The sequence below is a fragment of the Pan paniscus genome, chromosome 2, assembly GCF_029289425.2.
Source record: "Pan paniscus chromosome 2, NHGRI_mPanPan1-v2.0_pri, whole genome shotgun sequence".
Lineage (NCBI taxonomy): Eukaryota > Metazoa > Chordata > Mammalia > Primates > Hominidae > Pan > Pan paniscus.
Window position 1 is genome coordinate 31,683,219 of NC_085926.1, and position 15,844 is coordinate 31,699,062.

Consider the following 15,844-nt stretch of genomic DNA (forward strand, 5'->3'; position numbering starts at 1 on the left):
CTACACTGGGAAGTTAGGGGTAGAAGCACACAGGAGCCCAGCACTTACAGCCAGTGGCCCTGGGGGTCTCCTCCAGCTCCACCTCATGACACCCCGTGCTGCTGCGTGACTGCTCCTGGTGCCAAGGCCACCGCTGCCATGAGTCTGAATGGCTAATGTTGAGATTAGCAGGGCCTCCCTTCTACTGGCCTGTCCTCCTGGCTCTCCTCCCTTTTGCCTCTTCTGGATTTCAGGTCAGTTTGAAAGTGGGTGGCTGTCTCAGCTCCCTGTGAGCTTCCATTTCCAGTCTATGCTACGGAAGTCAGAGAGCTCAGACACAAATCCCTCCCAATGGCAAAGGTGTTATAGCTGCAACTTCCTCTGCAGTGACCCGGTGGGCAGTAATCTGTATTAGCAGAATTCCTCTCATCCCAGCACCAGCTGGGGGAGGAGAGGGTAGTGCCTGGGCATTCTGCTTTGGGAAGAAAAAGGACAATCAAAACCAAGTGAAATCCAACCACCATGGTGTACCCAACAGGTGGAGTGGGCTGCAAAGTCCTTAAACATCTCAACAGGAGAAGTAGCTCCATTTTGCGGGCAATTATTTTCTGCTTGAAATTAGCTGTTCTCACAAAGAATGGACTGCATACTAAATCAATTGCTCCACTGAGGCTGCCATAAGCTTCACGAAGCAAAGAATGATTCATTCTTCTAAAGCTGTGATTTCCTATTTGCTCACAAGCCAGTGCAGGGGAAATCCTCATCTTTCCCACTCACTGCTACACTCACTGTGATGTGTTTATAGACCTTCGGGGACCACACCTCCTCCAGCTGTCTGCCTTACTCGAAAATTAGACCCAGCTTGTCCCTGACTTCTAGTAGCCAGAAAGTCTTCCACAAGATCCAGCCGCATGATACTAAGTACACACATAAATGTGAAAACAAACCCCTCCAGCCTTTCCCACTGTAAATCAACAGCACATGCCCTCTGTGTCTGACAATTCCTCTCAAAGACAGTGGCTCCAGCAGAGGAAATTAAGGCTGGTGCAGGTGCCCCAGAAGCTGAGTCATCCAGGATGACTGGTGGCCCTGAAGTCCCGCCCACAGAAGGACGGCCATGGGAGCCTGGCGCACTGCCCCTTGGTGGCACAAATCCTGAGCAAGCCATGCCCTAACCTTCAACAAGGACCTAGGACTGTTTTCTCTCCCACAGCCTCTGAGAACTTGCCCTTTCTCTCCCAATGTGATTTGTAAACAATTCTCCTACCCAGCCTCAAGTAAATATCAGAGTTAAGCTGGTTTCATACACCTTGTTGACAGTAAACATCTTAGAGGACACTTTCAATCCACCCACACTGCAGCTCAGTCCATCTGCACAAAGAGAAGACCCCCCAACCCCCATCGCGGTCCAACTTGGGGGTACATAGATGGAAAGGTAGCAGTAGTCAACAGGTCAACTCTGTCTGAAAGAGGTCCATGGCAATGTAAATACCAATCTACTGGCAACCATAAAGCACCCACATAGACAGGCACTGCGAGGAATGGAGGGTTTGAAGAGGCAGGTCTTGATGGAGTTTTAAAGACACAAAACCTCCTTCCCTTTCAGGGTCAAGGGTTTGTTGATTCCGCTACTCTGATGTGGAATTCAAAGAGATGGATAATTATCATCCTTTCTAAGTGCTGTTTTCCATAATCAGGTCCCCGTGCTTATCCACATCCACACTCCCCTTCTCTCACAAAGTCCTACTTGTCTCCTGGGAGCCCCTGCACGCCTCCCCTCTCTGAATCTCTGCGAATTTTCACTTATAAAACAATAACAACTCTCTCAAGGTCATCAAAAATGGCAGAACAGTGTTGCCCCATCTCTGAAAAATATGAATGTGAGAAACGGTTTCATAATGCTGAGAGAATTTATAAGACTTCAGCAGAAGAATCTTCAGATCCCCCATCCCCCAGAGATTTTTGCAAATGAGCCAGCCCAGCCACAAAAATGTATGCAAACTTGAAGATAAAATGGAATTAAAATATGTTTTAAAGAGAAGCAGGCTTTGGAAAAATGAGGATTTTAATAAAAACAGAAATTATGACAATATTTCTACCACACAAGCACCTCAGGGCATATGGTGCTACAAAAATCAAGCAACTGTGCCTATTAGCAAATGGGGAGAATGATAAGCGAAAATTCAATGGGCAGGAAAAAGCTTCACAGGCAGGCTGGGGTTTAGGGACATTCCCTGGTGACCCACAGTGACCTGTGCCCAGAGCAAGGGTTCTTGGCCTGGGTCGCATGGACAGCCCTTAAAATATCCACTCCCATCCTTGAAATTTTATGCAAAAATTGTAAGTCTGGGCATTTTTCTGAAGAGGGGGTCCATAGCTCCCCTTGGATTCTTAGAAGGGTCTCTGCCCCTTCGGTGACCTCCAGCCTCTTGAGGACCAAAGGCTGAGACCATGTGAGAGATGGGCTCTTGGGCTGGGAATGGTCCAATCCAAGACAGTCACAGCATCTACAGATGTGACTCTGCCCTTAACCATGGGCCTCTGCTTCTTATCTAGTAAGGAGAAGCAGATATATGGGGCTATGCCACGGAGGCCAAAGCCAGGAGGCAAAACTGTGACGTGTGTTAGGTTTGTGTGGGTCCAACAGTCTTCTCAATGGGAACATCAATGTGGGAGAAACATTTAGCTTTGCTTTCATCTCTTAAACAAATATCTTAATTCTTCAATACAAATGCAGATTTCAAGCATGACTGAAATGCCAATCTTTTTATTCAATACATATATGTAATGTAACTACAGTTTGTGTCCCTGCCAGGAAAAAGCATGAAATAGACATTTGTCTGCAGAGTCCACTCATTTCCCTGTCACAGGCTTCGTTCACTCCACCCATGTCCCCAAAGGTACTCTCTTTCCTGACACTTCACTCCTGCTTTCCCCTCCTCAGACAGATGACTCCCACCCCACACCACCCTTCCTGCTTTAGTGAACTGCCTTCTCTCCTAACCTAGACCTGGCCTTCAGATAGCTGGGGTCATCACAAGCAGTTTGATCTACTAACGTCTCCTTTATTTGTACATGGCCTTATAACCTAATATCTTAATTCAGAGGACTGAATCCTCACTGGTTAGATTTGAGATATCATGGCAGAAGCCTGCGTGGTTCCATTACCTAACCATTAAAGGTGCATTTTGCCTTTGGACAGGGAGCTTTTCTGTGCCAAACCAGGAATCACAGACATGCAGGGGCAAGAGGGTCTACTCTAGCACGGATTAAGATGGCCTCCTAAAGCCATCTTATGCCCAAGTAAATAAGTATCCAATAAACAGACAATATCTACAACAGAAAAACAGCACCCACTGAACTCAAGTGACCTGCAACTTTCCTGAAAACCTATATGGCAAGGACAGACAATAAAGCCAGCTAGAGAATGAACATCAAATTCTCTTTTAGCAGCAAGCATATTGCAGTTCAATCATTTTTAAAGCCTGGCAACTTTCCCCACACACTGTTAACTTGGCAAGGAGGCACTGGGGTGAACTGAGCCATACCAAAAAACCATGGCACTGAGTGACAAGACCATACACATCTAGATATGATCTTTTTGGGGAAATCTAGCCATGTCAAAAAAAAAATGGGTAGTCTGAGGGTCATAGAAATGCAGGCAGTAGGTGAGAAGACCCAAAGCACCATGCTCCGATATCCTCAGAAAAGAGAACTGTCAGGTACACAGCAGCATGGCAAAGAAGTAACCAGGGAATGATGTCCCCTCATAGACAAATTATTTCTCAATTCCATAACTACACAGAACAGGAAATAACATGCACTAATGGCCACCAGGGCAAGTGTACTTATGTTTTCTAGGGGAAAAGAGTCAACAGAGGCTGGTTTCCCAACAAATGAGAGGTTCTAGAAAAATAAAGAGTGTGGAGTTGAGACATAGATAGAGGCTAGGGACTGGAGAGATTGGAAGAGTAGGCAAGTAGAAGACAAAGGGGATAAATCAAGAAACACAGTGAGTCACAGAAGAGAAACCAAGGGGTCTCAGTGTCTATGAGGAGCAAGTGCCCAACAACCAATTACTGAATCCATTTTTCAGGTCTTTAGTTAAAATTTTTAAATTTTTTATTAAATTAGAGACAGGGTCTCGCTATGTTGCCAAAGTTGGTCTCAAACTCCTGGCCCTCAAGTGATCCTCCCATCTTGGCCTCCCAAAGTGCTGGGATCACAGGCATGAACCACTGCACCTGACCTTCAGTTCTAACAATAATCGTGTTACTGTTTGCAGTACAGAATCCATAAAACCAAGGACTTAGTCCCTTTTATCTCTAGTCATTTTCTTATTCCAATATGTACAGCATATTTAACCAAATTATCACAATCATTACATAATCCTCACAGTGTATCTTCACAATCAGTGACATTTCATATCTTAAGAAGCCCCATCTAACAGGCAAAGGTCATGAAAACTGACATAGCCACATCTGAAGATCCAGTCCGACTCTGTATATATGTCAATAACATCAGCATAGCCCAGGGTATATAAAGATGGCCAGCAATCCAGGAAATTTCACTTGGCCTTCTTGTCCCCATTTCCAATAAGAAACTCATATCACATGACTACCAAGTGCAAGGCATTCACTACTACATGCTTGGAAAAAGTATCTCCCCTGAGGACACAGAGATAGAAAGTTTTGGCATATGAATGCCAAATGGTTGATCCTGATGAACCTACTGTCCTTCCCACACACTGCACAGGTGAGATTTCTCCTCCGGAAGAGTCTTTTTGGTGGCTGTGTCTAATTCTCCAAAAGTAGGCCATCTTTGTTGGGTAGAGGGTATCTCAGCTGAAAGGGTGGATGTTCCACTTTGGTCAGAAGTCATGCCGAAGACAGAAGCTGTGGACACATGCCTTCAGCTGCTGTCTGGTATAGCTGGTACCCCTTGGCCCTGCTGCAGGGCGGCTGTTGAAGGCTCCTGCACACGTACTATCCTCTACATGGAGCCACTTCCAAAGCCAGGCAACCAACTGTGCCTCAAAGGCCACCGGCGAATTTAGGGGACCTTATCTTGCCATTTGGAGGTAGATTCAACAACGAGGCCACTGCGAGGGGAACCCGATGGAGAAGCTGGATCTTATCCTTGACAGGTCCAAGTACACGCATGTCCACACAGCAAGCTAGTCCCAGCTGCCTTTTGGAGATGCTGAGTTTGTCGTCACTGACATCACAATCCTCCTGCCGCCTCCCAGGGGATGAGCTGGCTGGCTGGCTCTAACCACACATACACACACATTTACCACACTTGGCTCTTATAGACTGGAAGGACAGATGCTCTTCCTGAGCAAAGGGGCCGACCTGCAGAAAGGTTAGTTTTAAATAAAACACACCCTGGAAGGCAGAAGGAAGTCACTTCTGGGGAGGGGAGAGAGTGGGGGCATTTGTCATCAGCCAAGATAATTGGGAACAATTATATTGAGAGGATTCAACAGGCGTTCCTTTAAAAACATTCGAGGGAAGCATTCACAGGAAATAGCAGCATGTCTTTGTCTAATTTCCACATTTCTGATTAGAAACCAGAGTCCTGCTATTTTTAAATGAAAGGGAAAAAAAGAAATCAAGAAATAGCAAGGAAAACCTAAAGAAAGTACAAAAAAGAAAAGGGAAGAAGCAGCGGCAAATGAAGGGGTAGGCAACAATTTTGCAGCTGAGCTTTTGGAGCGTGCCAGTATGAATACCAACTGCCAGCGTGCAGAATCCCAGAGGCTGCAAATCAAGCTTAGCATCAGCCTGCTGCCTGGAAAAGCAGGGAAAGGGCAGGGCCCCAACAAGACAGAAAGGGCCTCCTAGGTGCCAAGCACTGTGTCAGGTGCTTTATAGCATCTCAATGAGCAAGACACTAGCACTTTAAAACCAAATCCAGCGCTGAATTAATAACACAGCCAAGAGCTCTGAAAGACACCCTGAAAGCAAAGCTGTTTATGATTGTGGGGCCAAGGTCTCCATGGCACAAGCAGTACAGATCACAGGAAGCTCATGAGTATTTGGGATAAAAGTCATAGTGAGGATAAGGAAGAGGCCATGAAATCAGAGACCACCACAGCTTTAGGAGACAGTGATGCACAAAAGGAAAGCTTGGAGATCTGGCTGCAGATAGTCCTGGAGATAAATCCTAAAGACGCTATGCCCCACCTGTAAGGCTCAGCCTTCCTGTCTCTAAAATGGAGATGGTACCACCTCTCACATCTGAGAGGCCTGCTCTAGGTCTCAACAAGGCAAAGCGTGTAAAGCACTGAACACAGTGGCTGGCACACAAGAAGTGCTTGGTAAACAGCCATGCTCTGACGAGGCCTGTGACGTTCGTACTGGGCACACAGTGGTATGTTGACTTGAGGTTGCTGCTAACGCTCTTGCATCTTCCTACTTGTGCTGCTCCCCTTCTCTCCCACAACTTCCCTCTGAAAGGGAACATTCCCCCTCAAGGGAACCACCCAAGCTCCTCTCCTAGGCCTTCCCCACTGAGGGCATTGGGGCTGCAGGGCCCTGACCACGAGGTAAGCATCACTTCCCTGGTCTGGAGCTACACTAGGAAAGGATTCAGAGAACTTTCAAATATGTCTCAATCAAGGTCACATGCAAATGTGTGAACTAAGCAAGACAAACACAAAGCAGCAAGTGCAGTGAATCAGAGATAGTATCCCAGCAACCAGCCCCAGAGGACCAGCTGTGGTTTGGAGGTGACAGGAGCAGCAGCCATCCACACCTGCCATCCAAACCTGCCATCCACAGCTACTTGAATTCTCTAGACCTAGGAAAGGTAGGGAAGAAACTCCTTCAAGACCCCATTCTAGCCTTCCTGGAGCTCTGATAAGAGGGAATGCAATGGGTTTAGACATAAAGGCATAAGGGTAGGTTTAATGGTAAGCAGACACCAGGCCTGAAAGGGTTACTCTCACCTCAGCCACCTCCAATGCCCACAGGTAACAAAGCACCACATTAGATACTGAAGATAGAAATTTGCTTAAGATACGGTCTCAGCATTCAACAGGCTGGTGTTCTGGTTGAGAAGGAGTACATGGATCTTTCTTTCTCCTAGCCCTGGAGACTAGTAAGTTTCAGACTGTAAGTTTCAACTCATGATTTGAGACTTAGTTCAACCATGTTTCACAGAGGTGGAGCCTCCATTCTAGCAAGGAGTCCCTAGGTGCTTCAGACATGCCCATTCTGGCACTTAGCAAAGTGGATTTATACAAGTGCACACCTACTTTCCAACTGGACCAGAAATGTCAGCCCTCTTTTGGCAAAGGAAAATTGATTATTTGGGGCTGGCTACTCAGGGCCACGGGTGGAGGTGGACGTAGAGGCCATATACAAATCTGGGGAGAAAGAATGCTGTGATCAATTAGTAATATCAGCCAGTGGCTCAGGAGGGGAACGCAGTGGCCATGTGGTTGTCAGCTTACCTTAATTGGAATTCTTTGATGGAGGAGTCCTAGCTAACTGAGGGTTTCATTTCTAGAATTCCAACACAAAGGGTGGTTTATAACAGATGTACAGTAAGTTCTTAAAAGGAATGAATTTATAAAACCAAAAAGAAAGCGTGGGAAACTTGAGTGTGCAAGGACAAAATCTAGATTTAACAGGACAGCCAGTCACAGAAGGCCAGGTGTTGTGATTCCACTTCTATGAGACATCCAAGACAGGCAACAAAGATTAGTGGTTGCCAGAGGCTGCGAGGATGGGTGGAATGGGGGTGACAGCTAAAGGGTCCAGGGCTTGTTTTTGAGGTGATGGAAATGTTCTAAAATTGACTGTGGTGACAGTGACATACACCTGTAAATATACTAAAATCCACCAAATGGTTGGTACAATTTAAATGGATAAATTGTATGGCATGCATATTATATCTCAATAATGTTGTCATCAAAAATAGAAAAATAAATGAAAGGATATATGATGCAAAATCAAATAGCAAAGGCCAGGAGGAAGGGCGTGCCCAGGGTGATCAGAGGGGCTCACACAGAGAAGGCAGACTCTGGGCTGGGTGTCACCAAAGAGGAGCACTTAAAGTAGCCAAGAGAAGGAGGGGACAGTCCAACAGAAGAAATGATGCCAGCCAGGGATGAAGAGAACCTTACTGCAGGGAAGTACAGCTGAGGCCAAGCACATGGTTTTGGCCTTATAATAGGACTCATTCCCTTGGAGAGCCCATCTGGTCCAACAGCTTTCAATAATTTCTAAATGTATGTTTCCTAAGTGTGTATCTCAAGTTCAGCCTTCTCCCCTGAACTCTAGCTTTGTGCACCCAGTGGCTTATTCAACATCTCCCCCTTAGCTATCCGAGGTGGGCCGGATAGCAGACCCCTGAGCTGCCCACGTCCTAATTCCCGGAACCTGTGTATACAGCACTTTAAGTGACAAGGGGGCTTTACACATGTGATTACGTTAAGGACCTTGAGATGAGAGATTAACCTGGATTGCTGAGGTGGCCTTGATGTAAAAACATGAATCCCTAAAGTTAGAGAATCTTTCCAGGCTGTGGACAGGAAGAGGAATATAGATGCAACGTTCCTGGCTCTGAAGATGGAGGAAGGGGCTGCAAGCCAAGGAATGTGGGCAGCCTCTAGAAACTGGAAAAGCCAAGGAAACAAATTCTTTCCTAGGGCCTCCAGAAGAAACGCAGCCCTGCCAACACCTTGATTTCAGCCCACTGAAACCTGTGTCTGACTTCTTACGCAGAACTACGAGATGATAAATTAGCATTGTTTTAAATCAATAAGTCGATGATCATTTGTTACAGCAGTGAAAACACATCACCTAATGGCCATCTCAGACTTACTGTGTCTAAAACAGACCTTTCAATTCATACCTCCAAAATATGATCCTCCTCATCTCAGTAAATAACAGCTTTGTTTTTCTAATCACTTGGCCAAAAGCCTTGGCACCATCCTTGACTTTAATTTCTTGCTTATGCACTGTTCCACATCACATCCATCCGCAACTTCTGCAAATTATATCTAGAATCTCATTGTTTCTCACAACCTCAGCCACCCTGGCAAAGCCACCGTCACCTCTCTCTCCTAATTACTGCAACAGCTTCCCAGTCAGTCTCCTCACAGTAGCTAGAAGGCATCTTAAATCATAAAGTTCATCACATAACTCCTAAGCTGAAAGCCCTCCCCTCTTGACTCAGACTAAATGTCAAAGTCCTGACTGTGGCCCGTGAGGCCCTACACGATGTTGCCCCACGACTTCTCTACTCTTCTCTTGATCACGCTCCCCTCCTTGTTCATTCTGCTCACCCCTCCCAGCCACCTTCTGTTCTTGGAACACGCGAAGGACAGGCTTACCTTAGGGCCTTTGCACCTGCTCTTATCGGTCTTCTGCATCCACATCCCCCTCACTTCACTCAGATCTTTTTTAAATTTTATTTATTTATATTTTATTTTGTGACAGAGTCTCACTCTGTTGACCAGGCTGGAGTGCAGCGGTGTGATCTCGGCTCACTGCAACCTTCCCCTCCCGGGCTTAAGCAATTCTCCTGCCTCAGCCTCCCAAGTAGCTGGAATTATAGGTACATACCACCATGCCAGGCTAATTTTTGTATTTTTAGTAGAGATGGGGTTTAGCCATGTTGCCCGAGCTGGTCTTGAACTCCTGACCTCAAGTGATCCGCCCACCTCATCCTCCCAAAGTGCTGGGATTACAGGCATGAGCCACCGCACCCAGCCTCACTCAGATCTTAACTCCAGTGTCCCCTTACCACAGCAACCTTTGACCGTCTAGGCCAGCACCACTCCCTCTCCTCCCTCTCCACCATTTGCTCCTTCCTCAGCTCTGCTTTTCCTTGCAGCACTGATCACTCTCAACTGTATTATATGTGTATTTATCATCTCTCTCCCTTGCAGAAAGTCAGCTCACAGGAAGCAGGACCAAAATGTTTTGCTCGCCGCTGTGGCTTTATCAACAAAAATACTATCTGACACTGACTTATTCGTTGCATAAGTAAAGGAAATAAACAGCTGGCTTTCCCCTATGGAAATGAGGAACTGCTGAAGATTCTGAGGAGGCCGGGTAACAGAACTCAGGCCCTAGGAGATGAATGGTTGGTTAAGTAAGCAACGCTATGATTGCACACAGAGGGGATGGGGCACTGAGAGCAGTTTTGGAAGACTCCTGCCACAGTCCAGCGTGAGGGAGACCAACACGCACTGGGGGGTGGTAGTGACATGTTTGACATCCTTCCTTCTCCTCTACTCGGTATACACGTAAGGCTCTGTGTTAGGCGCAGAGGAGGATTACAATCAGTGCAGGACATGGCCTGGGTCACCCTGGACACTGCAGCCTTGCTGGGCAGACAGTAGCTGGGTTTCGAGTTCCTGTATGTGGAAGATCAAACAGTGAGTTACTGCGGGGGCACAGTAATCAGAGGGGAGGCAGGGAGCTGGCAGCAGGCAGGTAAGGAAGAGAGAGAGAAAGCACGAGAGGCAGCGGGGTGGAGTGAGAGGCAAAATGGACTAGTCAAAACTGTCTGCAGATTCAATTATTCTACTAAACACGATGGGCAAATAGAAAACAGCTAAGATGACACACATGGGCAGGCAGCATTCAGTGGGGAAAAGGGCCGTTCTCATCTCAGCTCCCCTCCTTTCAGCCCTGCGTGTACTCGAGAAAGGAACCCAGCAGCCGCATCCTGCCTTTCCTGTTTTGCGCACCATCCTCCTAGTCACCCAGGCTTGAGACCTGCAAGTTCCCGGACACCTCCCATCTAGAGAGCCACCTGGCCCACCATCCCTTCCTTTCCTCATCTTTGCTGCTACCACACCCTAGGTTTTGACCACATAAATGTAGGGCCCTGCCAGCCTCCCAGCTCATCCTTCTGCTCCAGACTCCTCCTCTTACACTGTCTTGTACCACACCACCAGAGTGTTCTTCCCCAGACACCCACTGCTCTGTTCAAAAGTCTTCAATCAAGCACATATTCTCAGGATCTCCTGAGGGCTGTGTCAAAAAAAAAAAAAAAAAAAAAAAGTCTTCAGTTGCTTCCCACTGCCCAGAGGAAAATGTCTACTCAGTCAGTACTTCGGTTTTCCTCAATCTGACCCATACTTCCCCTCCCCTCCTAAACTTCCTCTAGCCTAGACTGAGGACAGTATACTCACTTCTCACCCTAGTCTCCAGACTTGTACTATCTAATCCAGAAGCTGTTAGTCACATTTAGCTATTTAAAATAATTAAAATTAAACACAATTTAAAATTCTGTTCCTTGATGGCACTAGCCACATTCAGACTAGTGGCTACCATATTGGACAGCATAGAAAGAAAATACTTTCATCATTGCAGCAAGTTTGATTGGAGAGTGGTGCTCTAACTTTTGATGGCCTCCCAATCAATTTCTACTCCTTCCACCCATTGTTATCTGCCTGTAAGAACAGCATTGGCGCCATGATGCTGGCTCTAACAATCTGGGCAGGAGCAATCCCTCCCTCCTCTAAATCCCATGTGGAAGTTTTACTGGGATCACTCGAACGTTACTGCCATGTCTATCTTTCCTTAATTTCTTGGTAATACAAAGTTCAATGGGAAGAGATTATTTTGAAAATCTAAAATTCCTGATGAAACACCACAGAACAATTTTACAAACACCTCCACTTCAAAAACAAACTGATGAAGGAATAATGTAGTTGGGGTGGCCAATAGTAATAAAATGATTCTGTGCCTAAAAACTTAAAGGAATTCTACTACCGATGATTTGCTTCTATCATAAGCACTGGTGCATGCCGAGACTAGAAGTCTGGCTTTCTATATCCACAGTTTAAATCATTATTGACTTATGCTTTGTGCTGGGTGATGGATTTCTTCTCATCTGCGGATGGTAAATGGCCTTATTCAAAAAGAGACACAAGACTAAAGTCGACGGTACCACGTCAGTGATTCTTTCAGAACTGTACACTTGATGCCACTAATTGCTAGACTGCCTGCTTTTCCCACAAATTACGCAGTTACGGGCCTGAACTCTACGGCAGGGACAGCAGAAAACATGTAAAGCACTGTGGGAATGCAGAGTGGCAGCGGCAAAGGCTCTAAATTAGGTCTACTGTGGTCCCTGGACCTGCAGCAGCAGAATCACTGTGAACTGGATAGAAATACAGGTCTAGGGCCCCCCTCCAGACCTACAGACACAGAAACTCTGGGGGCAGGGCAGAGACCAGTATTTGTTTGGTTTGGGGTTTGTTTATCCTTTTAATTGAAATATAGTTATAACTTATACTTGGTACAATATACAAATCTCATTGTACAGTTCCATGAATTTTGACAAATGTATCGCTTTATATCCAACTTCATACTTTTTGTTTAAGTGTATAGTTCAGGAGTATTAACTATAATGACATTATTGTACAACAGATCTCTAGGACTTTTTCATCCGGTATAGCAAACTCTATACCCACTGAACAGCAGCTCCCTTGCTCCTCCTCCCTGCTCCCCGAGGCCCTCCAGGAGATTTGGGTGCACTCTAACATTTGAGAAGGTCTGCTCTAATGATCCCCAGCCATGGGGGCTATGAGGAACAGCAGAGAAAAGTAGCAGGTGTGATAGGGGCCTGGCTCCCGGGGAGGAGCAGCACAGGTGGTGTGCTACCAGCCCCTCAGGTTCTCCAAACCCAATCCTAGGCGGCCAGTGAGGAGATGGCTCTGGGCTAGATGCTAGGGGGATCCAAACACAGACATATGGACAACTTTTCTCATAAACTTGTGTAGGCACAAGTTGAAGAAAATTATATTCTTCAACATTAGACAAGGTTCCAGAAATTTCATTTGATGACCCCAAAACAGATTCAGAAAGCTATCACCTTTGATTGGATAAGGGTGATTATATTTTCATCAGTGGCCACACCAGGCAGTCATTCAACTCCAACTTTGAATTTTATGTGTCCACTTTAATCATTTATGCTTCTCACCCAGAAATTCCCAACTAATACTCTCCAATGGAAATTTCTGAAGCGTACGATAACACAAAGGAAATAACCAGGAGCATCGCAAACCACAGAACGGTTTTGATTTACAAGTCATTAGAAGCAAGAGGCATTTACTGTTCTTTGCAGGCCAAAAGGGACTGCATCATGAATAATGGAAAAAGCAAAATGCATTAAGAACTCTTCGGCAGATAATGTTATAATGTTCTCTCCAGGCCACACAGAAGGTACATTTATTGAGGACTTTCCATGTGCCAGGCACATATCAATACATACAGGGTAGCAGCCCAGTCTTTAAGGGATAAAATCAAGCAAGTCCACCCCGTTTTGCTTCAAGAGGTAGTTTCTGGATCATTATCTTCTGACTCTCAAACCAGTGATTTGGTACCACAAGCAGATCAAGAGCTAGGAATATCAGAAACAACCCAAAGCTCAGGTCTTATTCTTTTTATTTTTCTTAAAGACAACTCTGGTATATGCCTATTCTGTCCTGATTTCTGTAAATATTAACAAACCAAGAAGAAAGCACCTGGCAGAAAACAGGCTCTAGCATTTTGTAGAAAAAAAGAAATAAAGCAAGAGCGAAACTACCACAGCCCTTAATTCCACAATGAGGAGGCACCAATAATGCCCCATTATAAAGCTACAATCTCTAAATCCCACTCAATACCTTTTGGTCCAAACAGCAGGCATTTTCTATTCTCTTTAATTTGCATTATGTGTGCCCATTTTTCTAGCCACAGTGACACAGGATATTAAAAGAAGGTTTCCCTGTACTTTTACTCAAATGTGAAATGATACTCAGGATGTAAGAGGGTAATTGCAGCAATTCATATTTTTTTTCACATTATTCTGCTGCCATAAACCCCAAATGAGGCTCACTATGTCCTCTGCTTTAAAAACTGTCACATTATCATGCTCTGCTTTGTCCTGCTCTCAAATGCTTCATTCAGTGAAAACTTCCAGGGGAAATTTGTGAGACAGCTGTAATCATCCTGGGGTAATGCAAACAGTATGTAGTAGCACTGTTAATAACCAGAACAGTGGGATTCTTATATTTAGCACAAAAAGAAGGTGAATTTTAAGATACAACTGTGCTCAGGTAGGACCTACAATCCTTTCAATACTAAATATTCTAGTTTTTGTTTGTATCACTCTGTTGCACAGAATTTCCATTTCTTCTTCTTCTTTTTTTTTTTTTTTTTCTTTTGAGACAAAGTCTCACTCTGTTGCCCAGGCTGGTGTGCAGTGGCGTGATCTCGGCTCACTGCAACCTCTGCCTCCCAGGTTCAAGCGATTCTCCTGCCTCAGCCTCTCAAGTAGCTGGGACTACAGGTACGTGACACCACACCCAGCTAATTTTTTGTATTTTTAGTAGAGACAGGGTTTCACTGTGTTAGCCAGGATGGTCTCGCTCTCCTGACCTCGTGATCTGTCTTCCTCAGCCTCCCAAAGTGCTGGGATTACAGGCATGAGTCACCATGCCCAGCCCCAGAATTTCCATTTCTGTAGCATAAAATAACTCCATGATGACTTTCCAAGCTAGGTTTTCTGTCACTTTAGAGAATTTGTCAATTTAGAGATTTTGACAGAATTCTCTACTCCTGAACACATCTTCATCCCGTTTTCATAAAACAGGATCATGAAACGCATCCTTCATATGAGTTTCAAAAATTTCAGAACAACTGAGAGTATGTAACACTTTATTGGAAATTGATATTTAACTGAATATTTTATCCTTTCACGCTATACTTAATCCAATGTCTTTGAATTTCTTTTAAAAACTTTTCTGTCATTAAGTGTTTCATTTTCAAGGAACAAACGAATTGTTTTTTTCAACTTGACAAGTATCCTGCATAAAACTGCATTAAAAACCAGTAACATCAGACCCGGGATGGGGACAGAAGGTCCAAATCAGAACCTCCATGGAATGCATCTCTACATATTTTCACATCTGTTTTCAAGCAAGGAACAAGACCAGCAAGAAAGTGAGGGTAGGAAAACTACCTCTTCACATGGTGCATTTCTCTTAATAAGAGGACTGCTAGAGTCTTGCTAGATGATGTTTCCAGGAAGGATAAATGTATATATCAGTTAGTGTACATTCCCATAGCTGCTGTTCATCCCTACAAAACAGCCCACATGCAGAATCACCTGCTGGCTCATTCCAGTGGGTGTTCCTGGACAGCAACACATAAAATCCGGGAGCTGAATTTTAAACTAATGCTAAATTATAAAAGGATGTAAGGGGAATCTGACTCTCAAAACGATTCAAGCTAAGGAATCTTCATGAGAAAAAATTTTACAGTGGGGACGTAATCATGATTGTTGTTACTGCTTCTTACCTCAAAAAATGCACCCAAAAGGTGGAAAAATACTTACTCCACATTATTAAAAATTCACTGGCTTTGTATATTAAAAGAATTCTTAGAAAACATTAATTAGGAAGTCCAGTAACCCAGTTGAAAAATATGCAAAGACTATGAACAAGATGTTAAAGACAAAAGAAATACAAATGGCTAACAAATATGTGAAAATATGCTTAACTTCATTCATAATTATAAAAAAGGAAATTAAAAACAAGATACCATTTATCTTAAAAATAAAGTGGAAATAAAATAAGAGCTTGACATTCATTTCTTAATGGTGACAGACAGGATAATAGCAACCCTCACACAATGCTGAGAAAGTATACATTTGGCTTAATCTTGGAGGGCAATGTAGTAATACTTATCAAAATTTAAATTCCCACATTTGTTAACTGAATTTCACTTAAATTCCACTGCTGGAAAGTTTCCCTATATAAGATATATTTCTGTAAGTGTACACAATATATGTAGAGGACAATTTATAATAATCAAAAACTGGACAACCTAAATGCCACTCCTAGGGTCCA

At 44.5% G+C, this 15,844-nt stretch overlaps 1 protein-coding gene across 4 annotated transcripts in view; it reads right to left on the reverse strand.

Moving 5' to 3' along the window:
* Positions 1 to 15,844, reverse strand: part of OSBPL10 (oxysterol binding protein like 10) — a 321,010-nt gene that overhangs the window by 42,898 nt on the left and 262,268 nt on the right. The window lies entirely within an intron of this gene.